Source organism: Typopeltis vanoorti, chromosome 11, assembly GCF_054136105.1.
Source record: "Typopeltis vanoorti isolate ZY-2024b chromosome 11, IOZ_Tvanoo_1.0, whole genome shotgun sequence".
Classification (NCBI taxonomy): Eukaryota; Metazoa; Arthropoda; class Arachnida; order Uropygi; family Thelyphonidae; genus Typopeltis; species Typopeltis vanoorti.
In genome coordinates, this window is record NC_143559.1 from 16070598 (window position 1) to 16088949 (window position 18352).

Consider the following 18352-nt stretch of genomic DNA (forward strand, 5'->3'; position numbering starts at 1 on the left):
TGTGAATGAGAGCAGAAGTATGAAAGATAAGATTAGGAGAATGGATGAGATAAATGCAAGGCGAATCAGAGTAGGAGAGAGAGAGAATTTAGGGAGTATGAGTGAGAGGTATGGGGGTGCTAGAAGAGGAGAGAATGGAAACAGTAGAAGAGAGGGAATGAGAGAGAGGTATGGGAATGCTAGCAGACAGAGGATGGAAACAGTAGGAGAGACAGAATGAGAGAGATATGGAAGTGCTAGAAGAGGAGAGAATGGAAACGGTAGGAGAGATGGAATGAGAGAGAGGTATGGGAATGCTAGAAGACGAGAGAATGGAAACAGTAGTAGGAGAGACAGAATGAGAGAGGGATATGGAAGTGCTAGAAGTGGAGAAAATGGAAACAGTAGGAGAGAGGGAATGAGAGAGATGTATGGGAGTGCTAGAAGAGGAGAGAATGGAAACAGTAGAAAAGAGAGGTATGGGAATGAAAGAAGAGGAGAGAATAGAAACAATAGGAGCGAGGGAATGGTAAGAGGTATAATGTATGGCGACTCAATGATCCGTGGTGTTCAAGATAGGATGCGTGAGGAGTGTTTGCCAGGAGGAACAATAGAAAGGGTGGCTATGGCAATTAAGAGAGGTGAAAGGGTGGATGAGATGATTGTGATGGTAGGAACGAATGACTTGAGTGGTAATGTAAGTCGGGCAGCGAGAGATATGAGATTTTTGCTTGAGACTGTACGGAAGAAGACAGAGAGAAGAAAAATAGTGTGCGTGTTGCCTAGGTATGATAATGATGAGTTGAGCAGAAAAGCGGTGATATTGAATGGCATAATAGCGAGAATGTGTGACAAGAGAGGACTGGTATATGTGGATGCTTGGAGTGCGTTTGAGGAAAGAGAGGAATTGTATGCGAGAGACCGTTTACATTTGAATGAGGAAGGACGTAGGCATCTGGAGAGATTGCTGTTCTGAACGAGTCAGTGTGTCCCAGGGAGGATGATAGCAGGGGTGGCCTCCTGTGAGAATGGATACTTGGGAGAAGGGAGACAATGTCAGGTAACACTGAGCCCAGTGGAGTCTAGAAGGGATAATGCTGGGTATAGAAACAATGGCATTTATATGCTTTATACTAATGCCAGGAGTGTCCGGAATAAGGGAGAGGAATTGGTGGCGCAGATAGCATCAGTCTGGCCAAAAATTATTGCAATCACTGAGACGTGGTTGACAGAAGGGGATATAACAACAGGAATAGAAGTCGCTGGGTATAGCATTTTTCGTCAGGATAGGAGGGGAAAGCGTGGTGGTGGGGTATTGCTTATGATAAGTGATGACCTATGTCCTCTAAGAGTGGAGAAGGAAGTGAGACAAATGATTTTGAGAGTGTATGGTGTGAGGTAGAGGTAGGCAAGACAGGATATTTAGTGGGGTGTTGCTACAGACCCAGGAGCACAGAGGATGGGGACCAGGAGATGTTTAGACAGCTAAGTTTGGCAAATGCAAGAAGAATGATTATTATGGGAGATTTTAACTTCAGTAGTATAAATTGGAGAGAGGAAGATGCATGTAGCAATAGGGGAATGGAATTTCTAGAATTCTTGAGGGAAAAATGTCTTAGGCAACATGTAACAGAGGGAACAAGAGGTTCAAAAGTTTTGGATTTGGTTATAGCATCAGAAGAGTTGATAATAACTGAGTTGACGTCTCTCCCACCAGTTGGAGAGTGACCATATGGTGTTGACTTGGAAAATGAATAGACATGCAGGAGTATCAAAGAGACGGGAACTTATGTGGAATTATAAGGCAGGTGATTATAATAGTCTTAGACGTCAACTTCGGGAAGTTTCATGGAGGGAGGAATTGGAAGGCTGGGATATCACTAGTGCGTGGGAAATTGTGAAAGAATATTTGTTATCAGCAATGGTAAGTTGTATACCACGAGTGAAGAAGAGGACGCAATTTGGAGTAAAATGGATGACAAACAATATTAAACAGGAATTGCATGTGAAAAAGAGGCTATGGAAGAGATATAAGGAGACAGGTGAAGAGAAGATGCATGAAGAATATAAGACACAGGTCAGAAGAGCGACTAGTGTGGTAAGGAAAGCGAAACTGGAATATGAGAGGAGATTGGCCCTAAGATCCAAAGAAAATCCTAAGGAATTTTTTAGCTATGTGGCCAGTAGGAGGAGAAATGACTGTGGAAGAATGATATTGTGGGATAAAAATGGGAATAGAGTGACTGATGCAGAGGACATAGTGGAATTGTTCAATGAACACTTTATTGGAGTATTTCATCCTAGAGGAGTCAGTTTTAATGCTAGAGGGATAGGACTGGTTCGAGGTCTGGAGGTACAGGAGGAGAGTGTGTTTCAGATACTGAGTACTCTGGATGTCAGTAAAGCTGTGGATAATGTGCTAGGGAATTGACAGTGCCTTTAACGTGGCTTTTCAATGAAAGTCTGGCTTTGGCGAAGGTGCCCAGGGAATGGAAGGAAGGTAAGATAGTGCCATTACATAAGGGTGGTAACAGACTGGAAGTGTCTAATTATAGGCCAGTCTGTGTGTCATCAGTAGTTGTTAAGATCTTGGAGAAAGTAGTGAGGGAGCGTATACAGCATTGGGCAGATGAGGGTAATGTTATCTGTGAGAATCAACATGGATTTGTGAAAGGATGCTCTTGTTTTAGCAATATGCTAGCCTTTTATAATAAAGTTACAAGAACATTAGATGAGGGAAAGGCATATACTGCAATTTTCTTAGACTTGGCGAAGGCATTTGACAGGGTGCCACATGATAAGCTGATATTTAAGTTGCAGCACATGGGTCTGGATGTCAGATTGGTCAACTGGATTCAGGATTGGCTGTCTGATAGGTATCAGAGAGTTGTGTATGGTGGAGCAGTTTCCAGGAGGCAGAGGGTTACAAGTGGGGTCCCACAGGGCTCAGTACTAGGACCTATATTGTTTAACCTTTATATCAATGACATAGCCAGTGGATTGCAGGGGGATATTCAGTTGTTTGCGGATGATGCGAAGCTGGGAAGGATTATTAGTAATAGTGCGGATGTGGTAGCCCTGCAAGAGGATTTAAATAAGCTAGATAGATGGGCAAATGAATGGGGGTGTCAGTTTAATGCAGCAAAATGTAAGGTCTTGAGGTTTGGGAAACATCGATGGGATGCTGCATACTCTATGGGAGGAGTTATACTGGAGGAAGTAGGGGAGACAAGAGATCTGGGGTTGATGATTGATAGAAACCTGAAGTTTAGGGGACATATTGCAAAGGTGGTGAAGGTAACACAGAGGATTGCTGCTATTATGAGAAGGACACTGACCTGCAGAGATAAGAGGGTTATCATTCCGTTGTATAAGTCTCTGATCAGACCACACTTGGACTATTGTTCTCAGATTTGGTCCCCAGGATTTGAAGGGGATAAATTAACTGTGGAAAGGATACAAAGATGGATGACAAAGATGGTTTTTGGACTGTACAAGGATAGTTATGAGGATCGGCTGAGAGAATGTGGACTGCAGAGTTTGGTGGATAGAAGAAGGAGAGGTGATATGATTGAGACTTTTAAACTGTTGAGAGGTGGTTACAGGGTTGACACTGGGGAGTTCTTTCGCTTGGTTGAACAGCAAGAAGGAGTGATGACAAGAGGCCATCCCTGGAAGTTACGAAAGGAAACTGTGAGCAAGATGGTAAGGAGTGGTTTCTTTGTGTGGAGGGTGGTTGGGTCGTGGAATGCATTGCCTGATGGAGTGGTGGGAGCAAGAACGGTCAGCGAGTTTAAAGAGTGGTATGATAGACTTTGTGTTTCTCAGGGGGGGACCTCCCCTCGATGAGTCTTGACAGACTTTATGTCTTAGGAAGGACCTCCCTCGATGAGTCTTTTGACTCCTTGGAGGCCTGAATAATAATAATAATAATAATATTATACTCATTTGGTGCACAGTTTTATCATCTGCAGACTGTTTGAAGACTCATTTATAGCTAAGTGGTTGTAGCATTTGAAGCCTGATAAGTACTTTAATTTTTCATTTTTTTTCCATTGATGAAGAATGTTTATTTATTTTATTTATATGAAACAAATAAGATTTAGCTAAATAAAAATAAACAAGTGTCTGACTTGTTGCATCTAACAGTGGTTTAAACCATTAAGTAGCATGTTCCTTTCAATGACATTCAGTCCCTATGGTGTACTGCATTGAATAGAATTTTGACAATGCTAATTTTTTGCAAAGTATGATGCACATGCAAAATCTTAAAAAATAAAACAAATAACAATAGAAATAAAACAAATACTAAATTACTTGTTTCATTATTATTTAAATTTTTTGCATAACACTTACAAGTATAAGTTTAATAACATTAAACAAACCTGTTCTTGTGTTTATGTGAATTAATGATAATAAATATCAGAGTACTTCAGATATTTGTCTGAAAATAACAGATCATTATCAGTGAAATGTAACAAGTTCAATATAGAATTGACAAACAACAGATTTCACATTCATGATACAAGCTGCTGCAAACTAGAAATGGTAATGGAACATTACTAATGATATATATGTTAAAAAATGAAAAAAAAAAAAAATACAGATGTTGAGAATAAAAATCTCCAAATTTTTTCATAAAGAAATTATTATTATTATTATTATTCAGGCCTTCATGGAGTCAAAAGGCTCATCGTGGGAGGTCCTTCCTAGGAAATACAAAATCTATCATACCACACATTGATCTCATTGACTGTTCTTACTCTCACCACTATCAGGCAATGCATTCCACTGTTCAACCACCCTCCATACAAAGAAACCACTCCTCACCCTCTTGCTTACAACTTCCTTTTGTAATTTTCAGGGATAATCCTTGTCATCGCTCCTTCCCGTTATTCCACCAAGTGAAAGAACTCCCCAGTGTTAACCGTGGGAAGTTCTTTCACTACATCTCAACGGTTTAAAAGTCTCAATCATATCACCTCTCCTTCTATCTACCAAACTCTGCAGTCCACATTCCCTCAGCTGATCCTCATAACTAATATCAGAAATACCTGAAACCATGTTTGTTATCTGCCTCTGCATCTTTTCCACGGTTAATTTATCCCCTTCAAATCCTGGGGGCCAAATTTGAGAACAATAGCCTAAGTGTGGTCTGATCAGGTATACAACGGAATGATAATTTATCTCTGTAGGTCAGTGTCCTTCTCAGTATTGCAGCAATCCTTTGGGTTACCTTCACCACCTTCGCAATATGTTCCATGAATTTCAGTTTCAATCATCAACCCCCTACTTCCTCCAGTACAGCTCCTCCAATCGAGTATACAGCCTCTCATCGATGTATCCCAAACTCTAAGACTTTACATTTTGCTGCATTAAACTGACACCCCCATTCATTTGCACATCTGCACTATTACTAATAACCCTTCCTAGTTTCTCATCATCTGCAAATAAATGAATATCCCACTGCAATCCATTGACAATGCCACTGATATAAAGTTGAAGCAATACAGGTCCCAGTACTGAGCCCTGTGGGACCCCACTTGTAACCTTCTTGTTGACTAACCCAACATCTAAACTCATTTGCTGCAACTTAAATATCAGCTTATCATGTGGCACTCTGTCAAATGCATTTGCAAAATAAAATAAAAAAAAATAAAAAAAATAAAAAGGCAATATATGCCTTTCCCTTATCAACTGTTCTTGTCACTTTATTATAAAAGACAATCATATTACTACAGAAAGAGTCTGCAGTAATAACTCTGTAGTAATGTTGACTCTCACAGATGACATTAACTTCATTTGCCCAATGCTGTATATGATCCCTCACTAATTTCTCCAAGATCTTTAACTACTGATGAAACACAAACTAGCCTATAATTAGAACTTCCAGTCTGCTACCACCCTTATGAAATGGCTTGCACTATCTTACCTTTCTTGCATTCCTTGGGTACCTTTCTCGTAGCTAGACTTTTATTGAAAAGACAGGTCAACGGAGATGTCAGTTCTTTAGCACATTCTCTCAAAACCTGTGGTGAAATACCATCCAACCCACAGCTTACTGACATCCAGAGTACCTCTAAATTGCTCCTCTAAATCTCGAACCTGCCCTATCTCTCTAGTATTAAAATTTGCATCTCCAGGATGAAATACTCCAATAAAGTGTTCTTTGAACAACTCCACTATGTCCTCTGCATCTGTCACTCTATTCCCATTTCTATCCCACAATCATTTCTCCTCCTACTAGCTACATAGCTAAAAAATTCCCTAGTATTTTCTTTGGATCTTAGTGCCAATTTCTTCTCATATTCCAGTTTCACCTTCCTCACCATACTAGTCACTCTCCTAGCCTGAGTCTTATATTCTTCATGCATCTGCTCTCCATCCCTCTCCTTGTATCTCTTCCATGACCTCTTTTTCACCTGCAGTTCCTATTTCATATTGCTTGTCATCCACTTTACACCAAATTTTGTTCTCTTCTTCACTCGTGGAATAAGCTTACTATTAATGCTAACAAATATTCCTTCACAATCTCCCAAACACTAATTATATCCTGGCCTTCCAATTCTGCCCTCCATGGAACTGCCCCAAGTTGAAATCTAAGACTATTATAATCACCCACCTTATAATTCCACATACGTACCCTTTTCTTTGACACTCCTGCATATCTTTTCATCTTCCAAGTCAAAACCGCATGGTCACTCTCTCCAACTGGGGGGGGGGGAATGTCATCTCAGTTATTATCAGCTCTTCTGATGCTATGACCAAATCCAAAACTTTTGAACCTCTTGTTCCCTCTATTACATGTTGCCTAAGATATTTGTCCCTCAAGAATTCTAAAAATTCCATTCCCTTATTACTACATGCATTTCCTCTCCCCAATTTATACTGCTGTAGTTAAAATCTCCCATAACAATCATTCTTCCTTCACTTGCCAAGCTCAACTGTCTAAACATCTCCTAGTCCCCACCCTCTGTGCTCCTTGGTTTAGCAACACCCCACTAAATATCCTGTCTTGCCCACCTCTACCTGACACCATATGCTTTCAAAACCATTAGTGTCACTGCCTTCCAAATCCTCTACTCTTAAGAAGACATAAGTCATCACTTATAAGTAGTACTCCACCACTGCATCTTCCCTTAGTATCCTGCTGAAAAATGTTGTACCCTGCTACTTCTATTCCTGTTATTATATCATCTTCTGTCAACCACATCTCAGAGATCCCAATAATCTTTGTCCAGGCTGATGCTATCAGTGCCACCAATTCATTTCCTTTATTCTGGATACTCCTGGCATTAGTATAAAGCATAAAAATATCACTGTTTCTATACCTATGATCCCCTCCAGACTCCACTGGATTCAGCGTTACCTGATGTCGTCACCCCTTCCCCCACTGTATGCGGTCTCTCGCATAGTTCCTTTCTGTCTTCAAATGACCTTTAAGTATCTACATATTCCAATTCTCTCTTCTGACACATTCTGATTATTATGTTATTCATATGGAAGTAAGAAAGTTTTACAGTTCCTGCACTGCATTATTTAGAAGTTATGGTCAGAAGGACAAATTCCAGATGACTAGAATAGAGTGCTCATAGTATCCATCTATATGTTAAGAAAAACAGTGAAAGGGAAACTTGAATAACAAGATATATTCAACAAATTAAGGATGCCAAGAAATTATATTCTTGGTTTTATCCATTATCCAAGTGGAAGCAAACAAAGTTTGCACATCCCATCAGTATCCCGTACTAAGGCAATTGATGCAAAGTCATTAGCTTATATATACAAGTAGCCCAGTCATGAAGTTACTTCATGAGTAACTTCATGCTTGGATAAAAGATAAAACCAAGAATATAATTTCTTGACATCTTTAATTTGTAGTGTAACCCAAGTGAAAAAACTTTCAAGATGTATTCAAGGTCAAACAAAGGTTGTGAGGATCATTTTTTCACTTGAAGACAAACAGTTGAGAAATTATGAGAATATAACAAATATCTGTATTTAAGTTTTAGATCTGGAGAAGATGCCAAGAGAAAGGCTGTTCAAAACACTACAATTATATGTCCTAAATTTCATAAAGCAATACATCGTCTTTAAGTTTTAAGTCAGCAGTTAGAATTGAAGGAGGTACAGAAAGATGGTTTGATGTTAAATCAGGTATGAGATAAGGGTAACCATTACCATTCTCTATTGTTATTCATTATGAAGGAAAGCAGGCCTGATACTGGGGAAATTCAAATCAGCTTTTGCAGAGGATGTTATTATTACTATTCAGAACCTCCATGGAGTCACAAGATCTATCAGGGGAGGCCCATCTTAGACAATCTGTAGAAATTGTGTAGTTTTTAATTTTGTCTTTTCTTCTTCATATGATATTTCACAGGTTCTAAAGGGTGGTGATTGCATAATATTATGAAGTCCTTGACTTCATGATATATAGCATATAGCCTCTCCCACTCAAATACCATCCTCACCTTCTCTGGTAGACCCTGTTATCACAAATATCTAGTGACCGGGCATCAGCAGTATAACCATAACATCTACACAAGAGTAAATGCTTGTGTATAAAATGCATGCCTGGATGCTGAGGTAGCAGCCCTAGCACAAGAATAGGAACTCTATGGGCTAACAACTTGCAAGTCTCCGAAAATTTAAATACTGTTTTCAAGTCGGATAAATGTAGAAATCGGACAGACTCCTTGGTATCGACTAAAGCTTGGAAAATTAGGACACAAATTGGCCAATGGAATGTTAAAACACTCTACAAAACAGGAAAACTAGCACAACTAAGAAAGGAAATGAAAAAATATAAAATTGAATTACTGGGGTTCAGCGAAGTGACGGAATGGTACAGATAGAATGAATTTTCATAGTGGAAATGTCTTTCTTTATTCAAGGATGCCTAATATAACAGATATACATCAATATGAGTTGGAAAAGATTTAGCATGAGCAAAAGATTTAGTCAAGCAATGATTGGGTGGGAACCAATTTCAGAACAAATAATATCATCATCAAATTTCTGACATGTACCCTCAAAGCATGTATGGGATATTATGATAGTACTACATGGAGAACTTACATCATTACTAACTTTCCATCAACCATTTTCCTCCAAATCAATCTCTCAAGACTCCAACATTATCAGATCTTATATTTCTGCATCAACCAACCTATATCTTGGTCTTGCAGAGAACACTTGTTTTGCTAATCTTTCCTCTCCCATTCTGTTTAAGTGACCATACCACCTGAGATTAGCTCTGCTAACAATGTCAAGTTCTTTCCTAATATCTTCGTTTTTAATTTGATAATGCCATTGATAAACATCTGTTCAAGCCCCTAATCTCTCTCTCAGGACTCTCATATAGTCAAGTGTGTATTTCTAACCCAGCTCTCAGATCCATAAGTTACAATTGGTTTGAACACCATCTTGTATACCGCTATAGTACGCCTACAGATTTGAGAACACTTCTGCACTTGTCACAAAAAGGAGAATCCATTCGGATAATAGGGTAATCAATCCATCTTCTGGGATGAGTTAGTTTATTATTACAAGTCGGAAAATTTAGCTTTTCTTTTACGAACATTGTAGTTTTAAACCAGTACAGCAACAGACAAGAAAGCACATGATTTCGCATGTTGGCGACCAATTCGTACACCTTTCATTTCTTTCCCTCTTTAGCATTAATCGACTATTCTTGGCAGAAAGCCAAGCGAAGCTCTACAAAGTGTGGGCATACTATAATTTAGTGTTTTGACTAATTTCTCTCTTATTCCATATGAATTTTTTATTCAGTTGCTTCCACCATACCGGATTTGTTGATTCTGCTGTCTATTTCCATATTTAATTTACCATCTTCACTAAAAATTGCACCTCAGTAGCTGAAATGTTTTACTTATTCTATAGGTTCTGCATTCCCAATGCATTTGATATTTTCAATGTTTCTGCCTATTTTCATTTTCTTTGCTTGCTATTGCTGATTTTCATACCAAATTTATTAACCCAGTTATTCAAATTAGTCAGGGAATCTTGCAGACTACTACTGGGTTTATTTAAAAGTATAAAATCATCTGCATAAAGTAAAGAGCTGAGATTAACATCTCCGATTTTCATATCAGGTTTAATACCATCATAATGTGATTCATATAACAGAGGGAATAATGTCTATTCTTGTCTGACACCAGATTTAATATCAAACCATCTTCCTGTACTTCCTTCAATTCTAACAGCTGACTTACAACTCAAAGACTAAGTATTGCTTGATATCATTCCCAATTGATACCATATAACTATAGTGTTTTGAATAGCTTTTCTCTTGGCACCTTGCTGTATGCCATTTGCAGGTCTACAAAACTTAAATACAGATCTTTGTCATATTCACACAATTTCTCAACTATTTGTCGAGAAATAAAACTTCCCTTCTACAAGCCTTTTCTCAAGTATACTTGCATAAATCTTACCAGGGTCAGTCAGTAGGGAAATACCTCTGTAATTTTCACACTCTGTGTTATTTCCCTTTTTATATATGGGTACTATGAGAGCTCTACTCCAATCATCTGGAATTTGTCCCTCTATCCATTCCTTCTGAACTATGCAGTGCAGCCACTGCAAGATTTTTATACCTCCATACTGGAGCATTTCTGGTCAAGTGGTCTATTTCTAACCCAGCTCTTAGATTCATAAGTTAAAATTGGTTTGTAAGCATACTTGAATCTCATCTACTCCTGCTGCCTTTCCACATTTCAGACTTTTGATGGCTTTTTCTATTTCAAGTATGGATATGTATTATATAAATAAAGTAGATATTAGATCCAACATTATTTCAAAGCTGAATGTAGAAACTATGAAAGTTTCGTAAATATAACTTGACCAGAGAGCTTACACGAATACACTCACAACTATCACAAGTTGCCTTAGTGCAGACTACACAGAAGACAAATGCTGCCCGAGCATCTATACATTCGCTTTTTATTAGTCCATTTTGATAAGATTTTACAATATAAAGTAAATATATAGCCACTGGGCAGCATTTATCCCTTCTAAGAATTCTGTACTAAGGCAACTCGTGAATGCCGGTTAGTGTATTCCTGTAAGCTCTCTAGTCAACTTATTTTTAGAAAACTTTTATAGTTTCTACATTCGGTTTTGAAATAATGTTGGATCTAATATACACTAATATAATTTTGCATCGTCGAACTAAAGCCTTTTGGCTGTTTATTTTAGTCAATGGATATATATTCATGATTGCATGCCTGTTGTTGTTTTTTACACTGTACTGTCATTGCTTGTCTCATTTAGCCATTTTTTCCCAAGTATATTTTCATGTCACCTTTATCTATTTACAGCACTCTTTCCTCCATTTCAGAACTTTTTTCAACATTTTCCAGAATATTTTGCCACCTTCCTGATGTTTATTTTTTATATTCTTGCTGAAGTGTGTTTAGCTTTCACCAGAGGTCAGGTCAACAATTGTGGTAGCGGTTAGTCAGTGTCTTTAACGAACCGGTATGATTGTAGTATAGCTTGTTTCTTGTGTATATTTGTACGCTCCAGAAGATGACCTTGACATAAAGGTCGAAACGTCGAATTGTAAAATTTTAGTAATATTAAACTAAAGTTTTTATTCAAACACGGTAGTTGTCTCCATAATTTCCAAAAATGCATTCGGATCACCGTGCAAGCCTAAAAGAAAGGATGTGTTTAGCTTTCTTACATTTCTTTCTGTATTCTCTAAGAGCACAAGCTGACTTATTTGCCAGAAACTTCCAAATATGCTTTCTTCTTTTTTGATTGCCTATTTAAACTGTCTCTACCATGGAGTTCTGATTTTTCTATTCTTGCATACAGTCTCACCACATGACTCTCACTGAATCAATCAATATTTTCTTCAAGGCTTGCCAATGAATCTCCAAGGTTTGGTTCCTATTCTCAAACTCTTTCATTTTTTCTTGAATATTGTTTGTGTATTTTAGTCTACAGTTCACATCCGAGAGATGCTCGACTTTCATTCACTTTAAAACTTTCTTACATGTTTTTCTTTTCAATATGAAATTAAATTTTATCTAAGACTAAATGGTGATCACTTCCGATTTTAAATTCTTCGTACACTCTAGTGTCTTGCACCAGTGAGAAAACATCACTATCAACAATAACAGTCAATTAGACTTTTCTAATTCCTTGCCTCTTCTCTCCATGTGAATTTATGTACATTTTTATGTTGGAACATTGTCTTAGTAATAACCATTCCATGTCCCAAGCAGAAATCCAATAGGTATATGCCATTATTATTTGCTTTGCTCTTTTTTCCTAATTTTCAAAAATATTCCTGTATGTCTGACAATCATTTCCTACTCTGCTATTTAGATCCCCAACAAGGACCGAATTTCTTTTTTCATTGTATCAGTTGCTGTCTCTAAAGTCTCACATACTTCCTCCACTTCTACCTTAGTAGAACCTTTTGTGGGAACACAGACACAAATAAGTCTCATTATCCAGTTCTCCATTCTGATATTTGCCCATGTTACTCTACTTGATATTGCCTGGCATTCAAGATTAGCTTGTATTTAGTGTAATACTATAGCTACTCCTTCTTTTCCCTGATTGTTATTGCCTGAATATAGCAATTCATATTTATTCCTTAGAAAGATCTCACCAGTTTTTGCCATTGTTGTTTCAGTTCACCCCTATAATATCGATCTGGTACTTATCCAATTCCTCAGCTAGCTCCATTTCTTTGTCATTCAAGATTCTTGTTGACAATACTGATCTTAAGTTGGGTTGTGTTTCAGCTAATGGAACAAATCTTGAAACAGGATTTGTTCCAGTAACTGACTTTTTTGCTGTTCGTCCTGGTTCCCTGCAAAAACAACAATGGGGGCCTTGTTTAACCTGGCAACGTCCAAGCTGGCATGAAATTCTGTCATGTTGTATCATCAAGACTAAGAGTTGTTCAGTGCTATGCCACAACTGAGAATGCATCCTTTGAAGAAATATAAGTTTTACAGTCTACTTGATAAGAACTTGATGAGGCATGGTAATGAGAGCATACTTCTTATGGGTGACTTCAACACTCAAGTGGGTACAAAAAAATGAGGGGCTGGAGAATGTAATGAGTAAACATGGTTTGGGAGAGAGAAATGTAAATATTGGACTATTGGTGGAAATGTGTGGCAAATTTAACTTAGTAGTAGGTGGCAAAATCTTCCAGCATAAGAGCACACAAAGTAACCTGGGTGTCACAAGATCGTAAAACACAGAATCAAACAGATCATATTGCTATCAGCCAAATGTGCAGGAAAATGTTATTAGATGTCCAAAATAAAAGAAGTGCTGTTATTGGCTTAGATCACAACCTAATAATAGGATCTATGCAGTTATATATTCAAAAAAATCATCAGTGGAAAACATTTAATAGATGGAAATTTGGTATTGCTAAATTACAAAATGCTGAAGTCTGAAATGAGTTTAAAAAAAGGGAAAATATGGATATTAATTTTGAAGGAGGAGAGGATATAAGGAATGATGATATAAAGGCTAAAAGGAAAAAGGTAAAAAAAGGTCTTAATGATACAGCAGAACATGTTTTAGGAATATGCTAAAGAGAGAAAGAAAGAAAGAAGGATGATTATCGATGGAAACTTGGATACTAGTGGATGAAAGGAAAAAAAGAAAGCTGACATTATGTGCAAGAAATACTCCCCAAAATGAACTTAAAGAAAAGATAAACAGCAGTGGCTTGAAGAAATGGCATCGAGGACAAACGTTGCAGGCAAGTATAACAGTAAAGAGTTAACACAGTATTATAAGAAGACTTTCTGGAAAAGCCATGCACAAAAGCATGTCCCAGTGAAGGATCTCAATGGAAAAATTCTAGTGTCAACAGAAGAACAATTGGAAAGGTGGAGACAACATTTTAGTCAAACCTTGAATAATAGCAGTGATAGAATACAAACAGAAGAAAAAGGAGTAGATGAATTAAAAATTGATACCAACCCACCATCTAACTTGGAGATAACAAAAAGCTATTAAAGAAATGAAAAATGTGAAGGTGACATGACATGATGGTATCATAGCAGATGTTCTAAAATCTGACATGACAGCAACCACAGATATGCTCCACCCACTATTCCAAGATATCTTGGTAAAAGAGACATTCCCTAAGGATTGGAATACAGGAATAATAGTAAAAATACAAAAGAAAGGAGATTTAGGAAACTGTAATAATTGGAAGGGCATAAACCTGCTATGTGTCATTGGCAAAATTTTCTGCAAAATTATTCTTCAAGAATCTTAAATATTTTAGATGAGGGCATGAGAAGAGAGCAGTCTGTTTTAGGCCAAATGGATCATGTATAGACCACATTAACACCTAAAGAATAATAATCGAACAGTTGAGTGAATTTAGCTCTCCTTTATATTTGTTGTTTGTGGATTATGAAAAAGTGTTAGATTCCATTGCTAGAGATTGTGTGTGAAATGCACTTCAAAACAAAAGAATACCACAGAAGATAATAAACCTTATACAGGAAGGATATAAGAAATTCCAATGCCAGGTGCTGCATGATGGGTATCTGTCACAACCCTTTCAAACTGTATTAACAGTGTGACAAGGATGTCTGGTATCTCCCTTATTTATACTGGTGCTAGATCAAGTTCTAGAACAGACAGCAATGAAACATGCCAGAGGAGTATGATGGAAAATAAATAAAACTGGGTGATATAGACTATGCAGATGATGTATGTCTAATTGCTCATAGACATGCAGATATCCAAAACAAACTAACCACATTACAAGAAGAATCACTGAAAATCAATTTGAAAATAAATACAAACAAAAGAAACAAGAATCAATGTGAACAAGACAAGTTCAATTGAAAATGGAAAAATCGAAACTGTTTCACATTTTACATATCTCAGCAGTGTTTAGTTGCTCCTGCAGATGAAGGAGCAACTAAAGATGTTGACATAAGGATTCGAAAGGCAAGAAGTGCATATACTACACATAGTAGATATGGAAAATGAAAAATATTCACACAGATACAAAATTAAAAATATTTAATGCATGTATTAAATCAGTTCTTTTATATGGATGCAAAACATGGTTGTTTCAAAGGAAATACAAAGAAAATTACAAACATTCATAAATTGGATGTCTGTGGAGCATACTTCGAATTTGGTAGTCACAAATTATTACTAACAAAGACCTCTGGAAAGAACAAATCAGCAAAAGTCAACCTTGAAATCAGAAAATGAAAATTTAGATGGATTGGACATACAATTTGGAAAGATTATGAAGAAATCTGTCATGCAGGCCTGGAATGGAATCTACAAGGAAAGAGAAAGCATGGCCATCCTAAAAAATACATGGAGGAGGTCGACTTTAATAGAACGTGAGAAGAGTTTGCTGAACTAAGACCAATAGCAAGGATAAGGAACTGATGGAAAGCATTTACAGACTCCCAATGTTCCTGATGAAATCTGAGAAAGAAGATGATATTTCGCATCCAAGTTAACTGAAAGTATTTATCTGTTCTATTATTTTATTATAGATAACTATTTTACTTCTAACTGGAGTTTGCCCAGAAACTGCCATTGTTTTAGTTTTACCTATGGATATTTTCATTCCAAACTATTCTACTGTAATGTTTAAATTATATATTGCACTTTGTAAATTGTCTTAATTACTTGATCATCTGCAAATCATGCAGTTCCCAGACATTCTTTACATCAAGATAAGGTGCCTTAAACACTGATCTCCATACCAACCTTCACTGAAGCAGGATATCCTAGTCACCTTCAATGCTGCCACATGCAATCTTGCCTTTTCTGTCACAAAAAGGGATCTCAGCTCACTTTCTCTCATCCTCAGTAATACACACAGACAGGATGAACTATCTCTCCTTGGATTGATATTTACTTCAAACTTCTCTTGGCACAAACACATCATATCAATAGCTTCCCCAGCTTCTAAAAATTAGTCATTCTTTTCCACTCAAGCTATTTTACACCCACTCAGCTACTAACCATATATAAATCCCAGATCTAGTGATCCTTATAATACTGTACACATATCTGAGATGCAGCATCTAAAACCTCCTTAAAAATTTTTGATGCTATCCAAAGGAGAGCAATTTGGCTCACAGATGAGCCAAACCCTTCCCTCACAGACTAATTTCAACCTCTGTCTCGCCAATACATTTTAGCTCTGTCTTTTCTACAGGTACTTCCATGGTCAGTGCTCCAGTGAAGTGACAAACATTATTCCTCCACTTGTTATCCAACATCCCTTTTCAATATAACTGCAAACTCATCAAACCTTCTTCTTCTCTCATTCATTTATTCCATCTACCTCTGTCCTCTAGAACAGCCTTCCTCAGATTTGTGTTTCCCAACAATTTTGACCTACACTCTTTAGGAAGAATGTCAATAGGTTTCTTCTTTCTCAACCTTCATCTACAACTCACATATGGCACTTATGTGCCATAGATTCTTGTAGTTCTCATGTGTGGGATTTAAAAATCATATTCTTCATTACTGGAGACCTATCAGTTAATTAATGTTCACCAATATGGATTCCACATTTTTCATTCTTTGATATTTACAAGGCATTTAATCATTTCTGGCATCTAAGTTTTCTCAACAAGCAACTATCTTAAGTTCTTCCTCCTATCCTTTGTGACTGGAGATTACTAGTTTCCTCTCTGGTCATTCAATGTCATGCTGAATGGCTATCTTATCAGATTTCCTTATCAGGAGCATTTATCTGCTGGATGGCTCTCTTATCAGATTTCCTGATAAGGAAATCTGATAAGAGAGCCATACAGCAGATAAATGCTCTTCCTCCTGACTTTCTCTCTACATCAAATCTTATTCTTTGTTTCGCTGATAACAGTACTCTCCAATTTTCCTTTGTATTCAAGCAATTTTGTATAGTATTCAAATGTTTATGGAAGATCTTGAAGCTTGAATCAATATCTTAAACACTGGTCTCCTCACCAATCTCCAGTGGAGGGAAGACAACTAAGTGAATTTCAATGCTATTAACATGCAGTCCTGTCTTATTACCCAGGAGAAAATCTGAAGATATCAGGGGTCTGTTTTAGGGCCACTGCTGTTCACCCCGTATATTAACGATACTGGTGAAGATTTGGATGGGGATATTCAGTTGTTTGCAGATGATGCAAAGTTGGGATGAACTATGAAGAGTGGAGAAGATGTTGTGGCCTTACAAGAAGACTTGAATAAATTGAGTGAATGGGCACGGGAATGAGGATGCAAGTTCAATGTTGAAAAAGTAAGGTTTTAAAATTTGGGAAACAAAGATGGGATGTAGAATTTATGCTTGGTAGGGATATATTGTTGGAGGTGGAGGAAATAAGAGATCTTGGGGTGATAGTGGATAAGAATCTGAAATTTCGAGGACACATTGCCAAAACTATGAGGACAACGACAACTAGAAGTAAAGAGATTCTTGTTCCATTGTATAGGGCTTTGATTAGGCCACACATGGACTACTGTGCACAGATTTGGTCACCTTGTTTTCAAAAGGATGAAGAGATGTTGAAAAGGGTCCAGAGACTGACTGACTAAGATAGTTTCTGATCTCTGGAATGTCGAATATCAGGAAAGGTTGAAAAGATGCAATTTACAGAGTCTAATGGATAGGATGAAAATGGGGGGGGGGGGGTGATATTCATTCATTTGGTATGGTGATTTAATGGCCTTGAGTCCCTTTTATGAGGAGGCACAGCACCACTTCAATTCCCCCCCTATTTTTATCCAGGCTCGAGACCGGCATAGCTGACAATTCAGACCTATGGCTGGAGAGATTGTCTTAAGTATTCCTGACTGTATTCATGTGATTTCACGGGGGCCGGTTTGCCTGCTTGCGGGATGAGAAACCCCAGATAAACTGGGGGGGGGGGGGGGGGGGGAAACCTTGCTGTCCATGCCCAAGACTGGCTCACTTGGCTATGGCTAAGGAGGATCCTTAAGCTCCTCATGTCGTCGACCGGAATCGAACCTAGGACACTCCTTCCCCAGGCATATGGTTGCAAAGCGCATAGCCACTAAGGGGTTATTAGTAAAGGGTTGTTATAGGAACAATGTTGGAGAGGTTTTACAGAAAACAGTGGGAGATCAGGGGAAAACCAAAGGTCATTCCTGGAAGCTGTATAAGGAGGGTGTGATCAGGGAAGTGAGAAGCAGGTTTTTTGTATGCAGAGTTGTGAATGATTGAAATGCTTTGCCTGAGAGAGTGGTGTCTGCAGAGAATTTGAGTGTGTTAAAGGTGTGGTATATGAGGCTGTGTCTTTGACTTCATGGGGGGAGGGGGTCTTGAGATATAATAATATCCTTCTATCTAGCAACTAAT

General features: G+C 37.8%; 1 protein-coding gene across 7 annotated transcripts in view; it reads right to left on the reverse strand.

Moving 5' to 3' along the window:
* The window catches only part of LOC150101326 (tau-tubulin kinase homolog Asator-like), a 324567-nt gene that overhangs the window by 215609 nt on the left and 90606 nt on the right, over nt 1-18352 (reverse strand). Inside the window, exon 2 of one of the 7 annotated variants that reach the window (XM_090400433.1) lies at nt 4365-4423. The exons of the other annotated variants lie outside the window; for them this stretch is intronic. The gene's annotated coding sequence lies outside the window, so the exon portion shown is untranslated. The remainder of the gene's footprint in view (nt 1-4364; nt 4424-18352) is intronic. 7 annotated transcript variants of the gene reach the window in all.